The sequence below is a fragment of the Balaenoptera musculus genome, chromosome 13 (assembly GCF_009873245.2).
Source record: "Balaenoptera musculus isolate JJ_BM4_2016_0621 chromosome 13, mBalMus1.pri.v3, whole genome shotgun sequence".
Lineage (NCBI taxonomy): Eukaryota > Metazoa > Chordata > Mammalia > Artiodactyla > Balaenopteridae > Balaenoptera > Balaenoptera musculus.
In genome coordinates, this window is record NC_045797.1 from 10130342 (window position 1) to 10144773 (window position 14432).

A 14432-nucleotide genomic window follows, 5' to 3' on the forward strand; every position below is an offset into this window, starting at 1 on the left:
AGGCATCTAGGAGCCGGCCGGGCCGAGTCGCGCCGGCCCGAACTCGCTAATGAACTACAGCTCCCAGAATCCTCCGCAGGGCGCGGCGCGCGTCACCGGAGGACGCTTCCCAGAGGACCCCGCGGGGCCGCCTCTGCAGCCGGCCCTGGGTCTCTGCGGTGGCGCGCGGCCGTGCTGGGTCTTTAGGAGTGCTCGGCCCCTCGGAGAGCTCTTTCCTGGACGCTCCAGGGGCCGCCCCTTCCTCAGTGTGTACTCTGGCCTTCGACCCCGGAGGACGTGTTCGGCCGCGCCAAACCCCGCCTCGAGAGGGAAATTCACTCCCCGCAACTGTAACTGGCAGAGGGCGGCGCCCCCCTACCCACCCAGGATTCCTCCCTGGCTGCTGTGCTCCCTCGGAGGGAAGGCGCCCGCGTTCCAAGGATGTTCACCCCACCACGTCGCTTCCCCTGTACTGCGCCTCCACGACCCATTGTCGGGGGGCAGAGATTACCTCAAGTAACCAGGGATGTTTATTCCATGCTGCACCTCGAAATAATGAAAAGCAGAATCTCAGTCCCGGAAAGCACCTCAGTCCGGTCCCCAAGAAGCTATTAGTTAATAGTTGGTACCGCTGACCTTAAGGTGCCTGGAACATGAAGGTCTTTCAAACTCCCAAGGAGCTCTAGGAAACGTCAGCTGGGAGTGGGTTTATCTTCAGGCTGGTGCATGTTCTCACCTTCCTTCCCACAATAAAATGGCCAATTTTCTATCTAGCTCAAGTTCCCAAGAAAGAAAATCAAAGTACCTAACTGTCCCTGCTTGGGTATAAGCCACAACGTCTGTTTGTCCTTTCTCTAATAGAATCCCCAACTTTTAGCTAGGCTTAAGGCTGCCTGGAGTAAAAATGACATCTCTCATCGTCCCTACCTCTTGCCAGGGGCATGAGAGCAAAGTGATTCTTAAAGGGAAGAAGAAACTCCTCCATGCTGGCTGGAACGCAGGCTAGTCATTGCGGATGGTGTGGACAAGGTTAATACCCTGGGAACGGCAAACCAATAAGACAGAAGGAACTGAGCCCCTAACATTTTGGTGGAACAGAGCTTGGGCTTTAATGTGGGAGAGATGTAAACTTCTGTTTTGTAGAAGCCACTATTATACTGGGTTTCTGCTATACAGATAATTATGCTTATCTCCTAATTCATTCTAGATTGGCTGATTGTGGTCCAATCAGCTAGGGCTGGGAGGAGAGGGTGCATGTGATAGAGAACACAGCCCTGCCAGCTCAAGCTGGAGGGAACCAACACCCCCCTCTCCACCCCCACCCCCCATCAGCAGGAGGTATGGAGTGGGCAGTTTCTTGCAAAAAATAGTGTGTGAAAGTTACCACCAGTTGACATATCTGGAACACCTGGGAATACCTTTCTTCCTTTTGTTATCTATCACCATGAAATTCCCTTTCGTTACCAGATCAATGGGCAGTTCTCAGTCCTCTTCACTTTACCTATGAACAGTAGTTGATAAAAAGGACTAGTCCCTCCTGGAAACACTCTGGTTTTCCTCCTTGACTGGCCACTCCTTCTCAGTGTCCTTAAGTAGTTCTTCCTCCTCTTCTCCCTAGCCTCTAAACCAGTGGTGGTCAAACTATAGCATGGTCAGGATCACCTGGAGAGCTTGTGAAACCATAGTGCTGAACTTCACCCCTGTTCAGGATGTCTGAGGTGGGCCTGAGAAATTGCATTTCTAAGAAGTCCCCAGTGATGCTGAAGCTGCTCATTTGGGAACGAACTAAATGTTGGAATATCCCAGGGCTCAGTCCTTGGACTTTGTTTCTTTTCCAGTCAACACTTACTCCTTGGTGATCTTGTTCATTCTAGATATTCTAAATGCCATCCAAATGTAGTCAACTCCCAATTTATCCCTCTAGCCTAGGCTTCTCCCCTGACCTTGAGCTGTCTCCTCAACCTCTTTACTTGGATGTTCAGTAAATATCGCTGATGTAGCATGTTCAGAAGTGAACTTTTGATGTCTTTCCTCCCCCACTGTAGTTTTCCCCACCTCAGTAAATGGCAACTCCATCCCTCTATTTGCTCTGTTCAAACACCTTGGAGTCACCATTCTTCTCTTTATCTCACCACCCACATCCACTTCCTCCCCAAATCCTGTTGGCCATACTCTCAAAATCTATGCAGAATCTGACCACGTCTCACCACCTCCACTGCTACTACACTTGTCTAAGCATCCATCATCTGTTGTCTGGATCGCTGCAAATGCCTGCTAACTGCTCTCACTCCTACTCTTGCCCTGCATATTCTAGTCTCAACACAGTGCTCCCCTATCTCAGAGAAAAAGCCAAAGTCTTTACAGTGGCCCGCAGAGCCCTTCAAAATCTGCATCACTGGGAATTCCCTGGTGGTCCAGTGGGCAGGACTTGGTGCTTTCACTGCCATGGCCCGGGTCTGTGCGGTGCAGCCAGAAAAAAAAAAGTCTGTATTATCCACACCCACTAACTCTCTGATCTCATCTTCGACTACTTTCCCCTCCTTTGTTCTGCTGCAGCGACACTGGCCTCTTTGTCACTTGTCAGTCAAGTGAACATGCTTCCACTACGGAACCTTTGTGCTTGTTCCCCTGTCTGGATATCCTTCCCCAGATGCCCACATGGCTTGCTCTCTCACCTCCTCCCAGCCTTTGTTCATCTTCCCTGTGAAGCCTTCTCTGACCACACTATTATTTTCCCCCATAGCACTTATCGCTTGCTAACATATGATTATTAATTTTGTTTACTAGGTGTCTCCAACACACATGCACCACAGATTAAGCTCCATGGGGCAAGGAGTATCACTAGAGTATTTACTGGTACTTAGATGATCAACAGCTGTATGAGAGTATGCTCTGTACTTGTAGAGAAGGAATAAATGCCTGCAACTAATATGGCCCTCGTTGCTTTTCTTGGCTCTCATTTGTGTGCTGTTGGAAAACCTGCACTTCCTTTATAACTCTGCTTTTATTTGCACAGGCCCAACGTTTGAACGGACACTACCAGCTGGCCCAAGTGCATAAATTGGTGTCACAAAGCAGCACAGAGGAGTTGGAACCCCTTGGGATTAAAAACCCATTGGTCCCCAGTGAGTTCCCATTGTCTCTTAAGGGTGGATTGACCTTGAGCTTTCCTAAATTTATTAAAGTTCCTAAGTTTAAATTTGAGAGTCACTGTTTCCTTCTAGTCTGTCTTTGTGTTTGACAAAACAACCTGCCAGGAAAGCATCCTTGCCTTCCTCAAGAAGCTACGGTGCCATCAAAGGCCATGAACTTTGACGCGAAAGTTGACGTAAAGAGAGGTAAACAAGGAATCCGTTAATAACCATGGAAGAGGGAAAAACCGAAAAGTAAAGAAAGGGTTTGGGTGTCAAACAGGTGGAGGTTTGAGGGACATGAGATTCAAGAGAAGAGAGAGGTGCTAAAGGTCTCAGGCAGTCAGAGAGGAAGGCAGACTTGAGACAGGAAATCGAGCTTGGATTGAAATAGCAGAGGGAATAAATCAGGCGTGAGTCCTGTGCCTGGTCACATTACCTCTGGGCCTCTGCACAGACCCTCAGCTCTTTGCTCCATCTCAGCTGCCAGAGCCTGGAAGCGTGCTCAGCCTTGTGACTGCACCACCTGCAGCGGGACAGTTATTGGCCTGGGCAGGCCAGTCTCTCCCCTTGCTTGCCACAGGCCAAATAACTGCACACTGCAGGTTCCTGGCTCCTGGTACCACGCCCAGACTTGTTGATGTGCCACACGATGGGTTGTGGGATCTGGCTATGATGCAACCTGAAAATGCGAGGAAGATGGGAGGGATCTGATCAGATAGAATCCTTCTGCTTCTCTGCCCATCACCTGCTCCAAGGCATGGTTTCTCCACGTAGACTGTCTGGAGAATTCTTTTTTTTTTTTTTTTTAATTTTTAAATTTAATTTTATTTATTTTTTTATACAGCAGGTTCTTATTAGTTATCTATTTTATACATATTAGTGTATACATGTCAATCCCAATCTCCCAGTTCATTCCACTACCACCACCCCTCCCCGCCACTTTCCCCCTTTGGTGTCCATACATTTGTTCTCTACAAATGTGTCTCTATTTCTGCCCTGCAAACTGGTTCATCTGTACCATTTTTCTAGGTTCCACATATATGGCTCAGTAAGTTGAACTGCTGATCCTAGGGTATTTGGAATTGCTGCTTTATTACTAAGCAGGGATTCTCAGAGATGTAGGTGTAAGGAAGCCAATCTATGTCCCCACTGTGTAGGTGAAGATAAGACAGTCTTCATTTTGGTTTCACAGATACTTATGTTGAGGGCAAGAAGGACATCACGTCTAATAGGACATGGTGGCCCTGCTTTCAGTTACATCCTCATGTCAGCTGCTTTAGTCCTGAAGGATGACCCCTCGTGGGTGAGCTATGTCTGGAGTTAACTTTGGCTTTGTGGTATTCTTTGAGATTAGACATGGCCGCATCTCCTGGTTCACTGTGGTTGACTTCTTCAGCCTGGGACCCCACCCAGCTGCCATGGCTGCAGCTGGCTTTTGCAACTGGACTTTGAACTTCTGGTATGAATGTGTTTCCCTTCAACAGCTATGAGTGATTATATGATGAGAAAGGGAAGGTATTGTGTCCAGGGTATTGATGGTATGACAGAGCCAGGCTAAGGCATCTTAGGGACCAATGAGATTAAAGATAAAAACAACCACTACCCTAGAAACAAGAGCAGTTGGGTAGAAACAAGAATAGTCGGGTGATGGGTTACTCTACCAGAGCCCAGAGGTCAGGTAAGAGGGCAAAAGAGGCAAACTCCAGGGAAACTGAAGGTCCTGAGGAGCTAAAGTGAAGAACAAGAGCATATAAACCAAATCAGAGCTCCAAGAAGCTCCAAGAAGAATGGATTAAGAGCTCATAGCACAACTACAGTGAAGGTATTTGCATTGCTAAATATATTAGCTTGATGTTTATTTTCTTACTGAAGTTTCTAGTTCTAGAAAGTGCATTGGATTTGGGACTCAAGTTTTCATGACTAGACAGGTATTCATTCATTCGGGAAATATGTAGTAAGTGTCAGGCACCACACTGGGGACACAGCAGTGCACAGATATGAAATAGTTCCTGTCTCATGGAGTAGTCAGTCTAGAAAAAATAAATGCATGCATGAATGAATAAAATATATGATGCCTATCTTAGAGTCCCCTTCAGACACTTACATAGCATATTGATTGGAGAGGTTATGACCAATTTGGGGATCCTCAGAGTATGATCTTAAATTTGAAGCATCCTAGGGGAAATCTATGGCACAGTCCATTGAGGCTATTTATTGAGACCGTGGTACCAAATGGAGGCATGAGAATAAGCAGTAGTCAGAAGTGCTCAGACATAAATCTTTATTATTTTGAATAAGAGCATCCTAAGTCTCTATGGGGGTCCCATGTCTGGCAGAAGCACCTCTATGATATTCTGAAGCCTGTTTGGTATAACGTCGCTAATGCTGGATGATAGATGATTTGCAACTGAACACTTTCCCACACACACCGCATTCGTAGGGCTTCTCCCCAGTGTGCACCCTCTGATGTTGAATAAGTCGTCTTTTCTGGAGAAAGGCTTTCCCACATTCAGTGCATTTATAGGGCTTGTCTCTACTATGAATATTCTGATGCTGATTAAGGGATGAGCGGTCAAAGAAAACTTTTCCACACTCACAACATCCAAAAGGAGTCCCTCCAGTGTGGGCTCTCCTGTGGCGGAGGAGCGAGGAGCGGTCAGAGCTTTGTCGCACCCCTTGCACCCAGAGGGCTGCTCTCCGCTGTGAGTGAGCTGGTGGTGGGCAAGGATGCTCTTCTGGCTAAAGGATGTCCCACATTCTGTACACTCATAAGGCCTTTCTCCAATATGGGTTCTCTGATATCGTGTAAAAGAGGATTGGACAAAGAAAGCCTTGCCAAACTTGTTACATTTAAAGGGCTTCTCTCCCGTGTGAGTTCGCCGATGTTCAGTGAGGGTTAATCGGTCATAGAAAGTTTTCCCACATTTGCTGCATTCAAAGGGGTTCTTCCCAGAGTGAGACATCAGATGTTTCTAAGACTACTCAGATAGCTGAAGGCTTTCCCGCACTCTTTACAATCATAGGGCTTCTCTCCAGTGTGAGACCTCTAATTGCAAGTGCGGGACAAGTGGTTGAATAAGGTCTTCCTACATATGCTGCAAAGCTTCTCCCTTTACTGTTGGTTTTCTTAGCAGGAGTGGATCCTTGCCTGGAGTCCTTTTCCTTGGGGGAGGATTTCTTCAAAGTCTCCCCTGAAGGATTTTCCTTCATCATGCCCTCAGGGTTTTCTGGGCCAAGTACAGGACCCAAAGGACCATCTTCTCTGAGTTTTTCCATTAATGTCTCTCGTGACTTTACTGATGATGAGATATAACTCAGATATAAACAGAGATATAACTGGGTTTAGTGCCAGTGAAAAAGAAAACATTGTATATGTTAAGAAAAGAACGAATACAAAATATTGCCTGGTTTATTGGTAGCTCCTCAAGAGAAAGACATCATGGAGAGGGTGAAAAATGGCAGAAGAAAAGAGAGGAATAGAGACTGGAAGTGGAGGGTGGGCATTTAGTCCATTAAAAAAGTTTCAGTTATTCATTCACAGATATTTACTAGGTTCCTACTAAGTGCTAGGCGCTTGTAAAAGTCACTGGGATTCTAGGGGCTTCCCTAGTGGTCCAGCAGTTGAGACTCTGTGTTTCCAATGCAGGTGGCACGGGTTCGATCCCTGGTCGGGGAACAAAGATCCCACATGCCTTGGTGGCACGGCCAAATAAATAAATACATAAAAGAAGATTTAAAAAAAAGTCACTGGGATTCTAATAAACAAGACAGACACGGTCCCTCTCCTTGTGATGCTTGTATTCTACCACACAGAAGACAAAGAATAAACAAACAAAATAGAACAGATGGTGAAAAGCACAGTGAAGGAAATAATGAATGGGAGTTGGAGTGGGGCCTTCATTAGAGGGACCCTTAAGAATGGTCATCTAGAAGCGACATTTAAGCTGAGATCTGAAAGACAAGGTAACCATATGAACAGCCAAAAGAAGAGAATTTCAGAGGGAGATACAGATGCAGAAAAATAGGAGAGACACAAAGAAGCACAGAAATGACCGGGCAGTTTGTTATGTGTCCGTGAGTGTAAACAGCAGAGAGTAAGTGGGGAGACAGGCTAGCACCTGAGCAAGGGAACTGTCAGTGACTATGAACGGTGTTTTAGAGGAAGAGGAGGGAGATATGGTAAAGGGCAAGCAGGAAAGATAAGAAATGTTAGCAGAGCTGAGATAAAGATAGGTCTCGGAACTTCCCTGGTGGTCCCGTGGTTGGGACTTCACCTTCCGGTGCAGTGCTGTGGGTTTGATCCCTGGTCGAGGAGCTGGGATCCTGCATGCCTCATGGCCAAAAAGCCAGGGCATGGAACAGAAGCAGTGTTGTAACAGGTTCCAATAAAGACTTTAAAAATGGTCCACATCAAAAAAAAAAAAAAAAATCTTAAAAAAAAAGAAAAGATAGGTCTCAACCCACCCTCAGAAAAAAAACCAAGAGAAAGGGCCTTGTTATGCACAGCTCCACTAATTCATTCCTCTGACAAGTATCTGAGTGTGTGCTACATACCAGGTACTGTTCAAAACACTGGGGATACAGTAATGAACAATATAAAACAAGAATCTCTCATGGAGTTTACATTTTAATCGGAGAGTAGGTGTGGACAGACAATAAACAAAATAAAGAAGTAAAGATATAGTATGTTAGGAAGACAGAGCTGGGAAAAGAGCTAGGTCGTGCAGGGGCTGGAGACGGGAAAAGGATGGAGAGAGTTCACTTTTAGTTAGGCTGGTCAGGGCAGGCCTGACTGAGAAGGTGGCACATTTGAGCAAGAACTTGAGAAAGGTGACAAGAAAGCCATGTTTCGATCTGGGGGACAGGTTTTCCAGGCCAAGGCCCGGTATGGCAGGGACCATCCCCACAGGTCTATGAGACCCCAAGGAGCAGGATCTAAGTGAACTGTCCAGCACAGTCCCACCTGCCTGGCTCACACATACCTAGAGAAGTACCTCCTGGGACTTCTTTCTCTTCCGCTTCCTGAAAATCAAGTTTCCACGGCTCTTCACCTCTCTCCAACTGGAAAATCACATCAGGTTTAGGGGCTAGAAGTCCTGTTCACAAAGAACAGAATGAGAAATGGCTGTTTAGGATGGAAATTCATTCATCTCAGGCTTTAATAACAGCCCCTTACTCTCTAGAGAGGAAGATGGAACTGTCCAGAAAGCATACGCTAATTTCTAGAATAAGACGCTAATTTCTATTCTCTGAAGGCAAGTCAGGACTGACTTTCTAGAAAATCTGAATTAGATCTTTTGAAGTAGTTCACTTCTTTTTCCCAATAAATATCTAGGAACCTCCCCCCTATGGAATTGGTATTCCTGGGGGTTTTGGGAAAATTCTTGGCCTAGAGGAGTGGAATATGGAGAAGGTTCTGCACCTCAAGGAACTAAGGTGAGGAAGACACCCTGTGTCCTTTGGTAGTTTTTTAAATAATAAATTTTATTCCCTTAATTATCCTTCTGTGCAACTGTACTGAATTTGATGAAGCTACTAATCAAACTGGAAGAGTTTTAGAAATATAATTCACCTTTCATACAGTTAATATAAAACACTCAAAACTGAAAACATCAATAAAATTTTTTTTTTATTCTCAAAAGATAAATTATGATGTCTTTGGCTTTTAAAATTTTCAAGTAGTGGCATTTATAAAGCCTTGATTTTCTACATTTAGTTTTTTTTTTTTTTTTACATTTAGTTTTTAAATGCATAATTAAATATTTAAGACATACAAAAGGCATAAAAACTAAAACAAACACCTATGAACCCACCATCTAACTTAAGAAATAAACATTAAAGCTAAGATTGAAGCCCTTCCCTCATCCCCTCCCCCCTTCCCCCCATGAGGTAAACACTACGCTAAATTTGATGTTAATCACTCTATGCATTTAAAAATGTTTCATCTTCTTTGCACTTTTTAAAATACTTTAAAATATTCTGTATTCATTGTAGATAATTGAGAAATTCAAAAAAGAGAAAAGGAAAAGCCACCCGCAAGCCTACTAGTCAAAGATAATTAGGGGTAAAATTTTGGTGTAGATTCTTCCAGACTTTTTCTATGCATATAGATATATGTTGTAAATGTACTCAAGTTCCAATCATTTTGTATCCTGCTTGTATCACTTAACAATATATCATTACTGTTTTTCTAACCCTATAAATATCATCATTGTCAAGGCCCATATTATACTGTAGTCCATTATGGATATACAATTCATTTATCTAAATGCCTATTACAAAGTATGTATGTTGTGTCCATTTTTCACAATTTTAGGCAAATTGAGATAAACATTTATCTGATTTTTTTCCCCTTAGGACAATTTCCCGAAGAGAGGGTACCCATTTTCAGTTTTATATGATACAATTTTTTTACTTAAAGCTAGGGTCTCGTCCAACCTTCACTTATCCTATAGACTCCATCCAGATCAAAAGGAAAGTCTTGGCTCAGGGTTTCCCTCAGGCTGAATGATGAGACTTCACTGGCATGACAGCCACATCCTTGGCCACTTTTCTGCACTTTCTTGTCCCTGGCCTTAGGAACTTCTGTGGCTTGGACTCAGCAGTCTTCCTTAATGCTGTTCAGATGTCCTGTTCTGCTTGCCATTCTTTTGGTCCATTACTGTGGTCTAGGGAGTTCTGGGATTATCTCAGGCTTTCCTCTCTCACTTTAAAAACTGTAGGTGGTTCCTTTTCCTACAAGATGCTGTATGTTTTCTCTATATCTTACCTTTCCTTCATTGTTGTTCTTTTTTTTTATTATTGTTGTTCTTTATGACTGTATTTCAATTTCTTTTTTTTTTTTTTTTTTTTTTTGGCTGCATTGGTCTTCATTGCTGCACGTGGGCTTTCTCTAGTTGCGGTGAGTGAGGGCTGCTCTTCGTTGCGGTGCACGGGCTTCTCATTGCGGTGGCTTCTCTTGTTGCAGAGCACGGGCTCGAGGTGTGCGGGCTTCAGTAGCTGTGGCACGCGGGCTTAGTTGCTCCGGGGCATGTGGGATCTTCCCGGACCAGGGATCGAACCTGTGTCCCCTGCATTGGCAAGCGGATTCTTAACCACTGCACCACCAGGGAAGTCCCTTTAATGTCTTTTGAGTGAGTTTTGACATCAACAGGAACCTGTTCTTTACCTCTTGGTAAGGAGGTAGGATTTCATTACTACTTTGCTAGGCAATATATTTTTAAAGCAGCTCCTTGAGGTATCTACCAAATCCCAGTAGTACTAGGATGTCACTAGTTAAACACAAACAAACAACAAAAAGTATATAAACTCACAAAGCATTCTTTTATCCTTCCCGGGGATCTATTCAAAAATGTACAATTCTGTCCCAGTAAGAAAGGAAGGGCCATATTCTTTACACACACACTGGATGGCAAATTCTGAGTCACTGAGGAAAGTCATGCTCACCCAAAGAAACAAAATCCTGATAGTTCTCCAGCATCACCTCCCTGTAAAGGGCTCTCTGAATAGGAATCAGCTGCTTCCACTCATCCTTTGAGACCTTCACAGCCACATCCTTAACCTGGAGTAACTTCTAAAAAGACAAACATATTCTTACTTATGTGTCCTCTTTTATGTATCACTGAGGAGGCATAAAGACCACAGCACTGGAAGACAATGGAATGGATAAGAAATGGTTTTGATGATGTCAAGAGGACTGGATATTTTAAGGAAAAGGTACAGGTCTGTGACCTGAGGCATGAAACTCTTGGTTATGGCCTCATACCATCGTACCCATGGTCTCAAGTACAGGTTTAAGAAACTGACTGGGTCTCATCCAGCCAAGAGAAAGGGAATCAGGGACTTCCCTGGCGGTCCAGTGGTTAAGACTCTGCGCTTCCACTGCAGGGGGCGCGGGTTCGATCCCTAGTTGGGGAATTAAGATCCTGCATGCTGTGCCATGTGGCCCCCCCCAAAAAGAAAACAAACCAAGAAAAGAAAGGGAATCAGAAGCCAGATGCTAGAAATTCCAGCCAGTTTCTTTGTTAGGGTCATTTTTAAAGTTCTTGCAGAACTAGGAGGCTGTACTCAAAATGATACTACTCAGTGGTCAGTCCAAGACAATACAATTGCTTCTCCAGCAACAAAGGGCAGCAGAACCAAACAAGATGGATAGACCGACCAGAGCCCTGCAGCATTGGCTGTTATCACAGAGGACCATGGGAGATAAAGTATTAGCCAGAGAGCTAAGGACTGTTATAGTCACCTGCAGAGGCAGGTGGACCCCACCCAAACTTTGGTGCCAATGTTGAGACTGATGATGCTACACCCACACACACCAAGAGTATGAAAAAGATTATTATTTATTTAATTGAGGTCTCTGGGGAGAGCAGGGCAGGCCTCTCAAGCAGGTTCAAAATGGCTTGAGAGAGCAAGGAAAGAAGACTGGCCTGGGTTTTTATCGTGGTTAGGGGATGGGGCCAAGGTGAGGGTTCCCACATGTCCATGGGAATGGGCTTGTGTGGTTTGAATCTCCTGCTGATGTCAAAGGAGAGAACATTCAGGCTTCCTCATCAGCTTGTTCAGGTGTGGGGCGTAAGGGGAAAAGGGAGAGGTGAGGCTTTAAAAAGCTGTCAGCAGTCAAATATCAAAAAATGGAGGCAGGCTACACAGAGTAACGATACATCCAGGGAAGGAGGGAGAATCTATATCCCCTTCTCTCCAGTCCTTCTCAACCTTATGACATTACAGCACCTGGAAGACATAAGAGGTAATAATATTCTCAAGGGAAAGATTCGTTCATCTGTCAGAAGTTTTAAAATGAAAATCTGAAAGACCCTTCAAGGAGTGGAGCCAAGAATAATGGTCTCCCCAAGCTAGTCCACAAAGAATGCCAGAAAAATATTCCCCTGGGCTTTCATCACAAATGCTATTGCAAGATGTAGTCAGTAGGCAGTAGAGAGGGCAGAAGGGTAGAAAGAGGAAAAGGAATTAGAAGTAAAGGCACCCATCAGTACCCACCCGAGGCTGACTCCATGTGATACACTGCTATACAATCCAACGGGATAAGGCACATTTGGCACCATCTTCTGGATTCCAACTATGGTTATGACCCACTACCAATCAGATTTTATTTCTATTTTTTAAAATTTCTTTTGTTAGTAGACTTGTGTGCCTGCTGGATATGGAAGAAACAATGATGGTGCTATACATCTTTATCTCTTGCTCCTTGAGATCTCTAGACAGAGAACCTGGATATACCATTTTGAACCTTTAGAGTGGCCAATAGCAAGATTACATTTATACTTTCTGTGTGTGCAGGGCATCTGACACGTGCCTGGAGGTGACTGCAAATGAGAATGGTGCTGGAACAAAGGCTGCTCTCTAAAGCCATCAGGGAACATGAGTCTTGTGTCTTTCCACCCCTCAAGAGAACGTTCTCAAAATTCTCCTCTGTACAGACAAGTCCTCCTGGACTTACTGATGTAATACCCACAATTAACCGGCCCTGGTCTCTGTGTCTCCTACTTGAAATTCTCGAGACACTATTGATTGTTGGCCATTGAGAGCCTAATGACCTTAAATCATTAAGGTCATTTCCACCTCTTGCCCAATCAGCTGTGGCCAAGGAGCGAGGTTGGGGGGGTGAGGAGTTCTTGGAGAAAGGGATTAAGCCAGGCCTGGCCAGGCTTACTATTCTATATAAAGTAGCTTTCTTAGTAGCAGTATTTCAAGGTGAGTGACAGGCAGCTGTTGTTCTGTCTCCTGAGATCTGCCAACAACACTTCACACTTTTTAAGGAAAATCTTTACCCACAACTGAACATTTATAAAAAATGACTTCACTTCCCGGCCAAAGCTGATTGGCATCTGAACCAATGAGAGTCTTTACCCTGGAATTTTGGAAGTGGAACCAAGAAGAGGTCTGTCTCTTCTCATGAGGTTCCACTTGAGGGAATGAAAACTTGGGAGCCCTTGACAGTCACATTTTGTCACGCCATCCGAGAGCAGAAAAAGCTAGTCAGCAGTGACAAGAAAATATGAAACATAAATATATACAGAAGTAGAGGCGAGGGGTTACAAGAGGGCCCTGAATTTGTTCCGGCCCCTGGTTCCAGTTTACAGGCACACCTGCAGTCTTCTCCTTGGGTTCCGTGACCTATCAAGTATTCTCAAAATGAATCCCCTTTTTACTAGTTTGAACTGAGTTTCTGTAATTTGCAACCCAAAGAGACCTAAGACAAGGAGCAAAACCTCCCAGTTCCCTCACCTGAGGTTTCATTGTTCATGTTCTGCTACCAAGACCTCTCTTCTTAGAGCTCTTCGGGGTCCTGAGGATACAGAGAAGACACAGCATCCAACGTGGCTCACAAAATCAATCTTAAGATGCCCACCAGTGCCATGAAAAGAAACTATGCAAGTTTCCAGCCAAGCCTATAAACTCGTTTCCAATCCACTCCCAGACGAATCCACATCAAGAAATAAAGGGTCAGGGTCATTTATCTTCTTTGAACTCTCAGATTTCTGTCTCAATCACCTAATATAGCCTATCTTATACTATAGTTATTTGTATTTTTGTTTTATCTTTCTAAGTAGATGATGAATCTTGGGAGCCAAATCTTGCTTTCCTCAAAGAAAAACTACTTCCACATATTTGGTACTCAAGAAATCTTTGCGGACTAATTGAAATGCCAAGTTTTGCAAGAAAGCCTGATTGGTGTTGGAAAGCGGCACGGAGGATGAGAAGAGGAGAGCCTTTGGGCAGCTGCAAGAGGCCGAGTGGAAGGGGTTGAAACCCTGGACCATGTGCAGGGAACCCAGAGAAATGACCCATCAGGTGCTTTCCGGGAAAGCTGGATCAACAGGATTCAGCGGAGCCAGTTCAAGCCAGGTGTACTGGGCCCCTAGGACGGGTAAGCAGGGGGACTGCACGGCGAGTTTCGGTCAGGAAGGCTAGGAGAGGGAATGCGCCGTCCCACCCGGCGGACAGCACTGCTGACCGTGGCCCTGCGCACCCCCAAACACGACACCTAACACTCGGGGGCCAGGCTATCGTGACCTCGCTTCACTTCGCAGCCACGTCTTCACCCTGAGTCGTGCTGGGCCCGCAGCTAGCGCTTGCTCCCCTGCCCCGCCGCGGGCCGGTTCAAGGTCAGCCGGGGAAGCGGCGGCCAAGGATAGTTCGAAAACACCCCATTTCGGTTCCACCCTCAGGTCATGGCGCTACGCATCCCTCCCTACCTCCCGGCCCCTTCCTCAACACGTCCCTCCCCGGCCACCTCTCCCACCACACCCAATCCTAGGTCCTCACCCTGATGGCCAACCCGCTCGCGGCGCCGCG

At 45.3% G+C, this 14432-nt stretch overlaps 1 long non-coding RNA gene across 1 annotated transcript; it reads right to left on the reverse strand.

Moving 5' to 3' along the window:
• Positions 1-11543: 11543 nt before the first annotated feature.
• Positions 11544-14432, reverse strand: LOC118906404. Its single transcript, XR_005022483.1, has 3 exons — positions 14403-14432; positions 13362-13422; positions 11544-11846 (listed from the first exon to the last, which is right to left on the reverse strand). It is a non-coding gene; the product is annotated as an uncharacterized LOC118906404 (long non-coding RNA).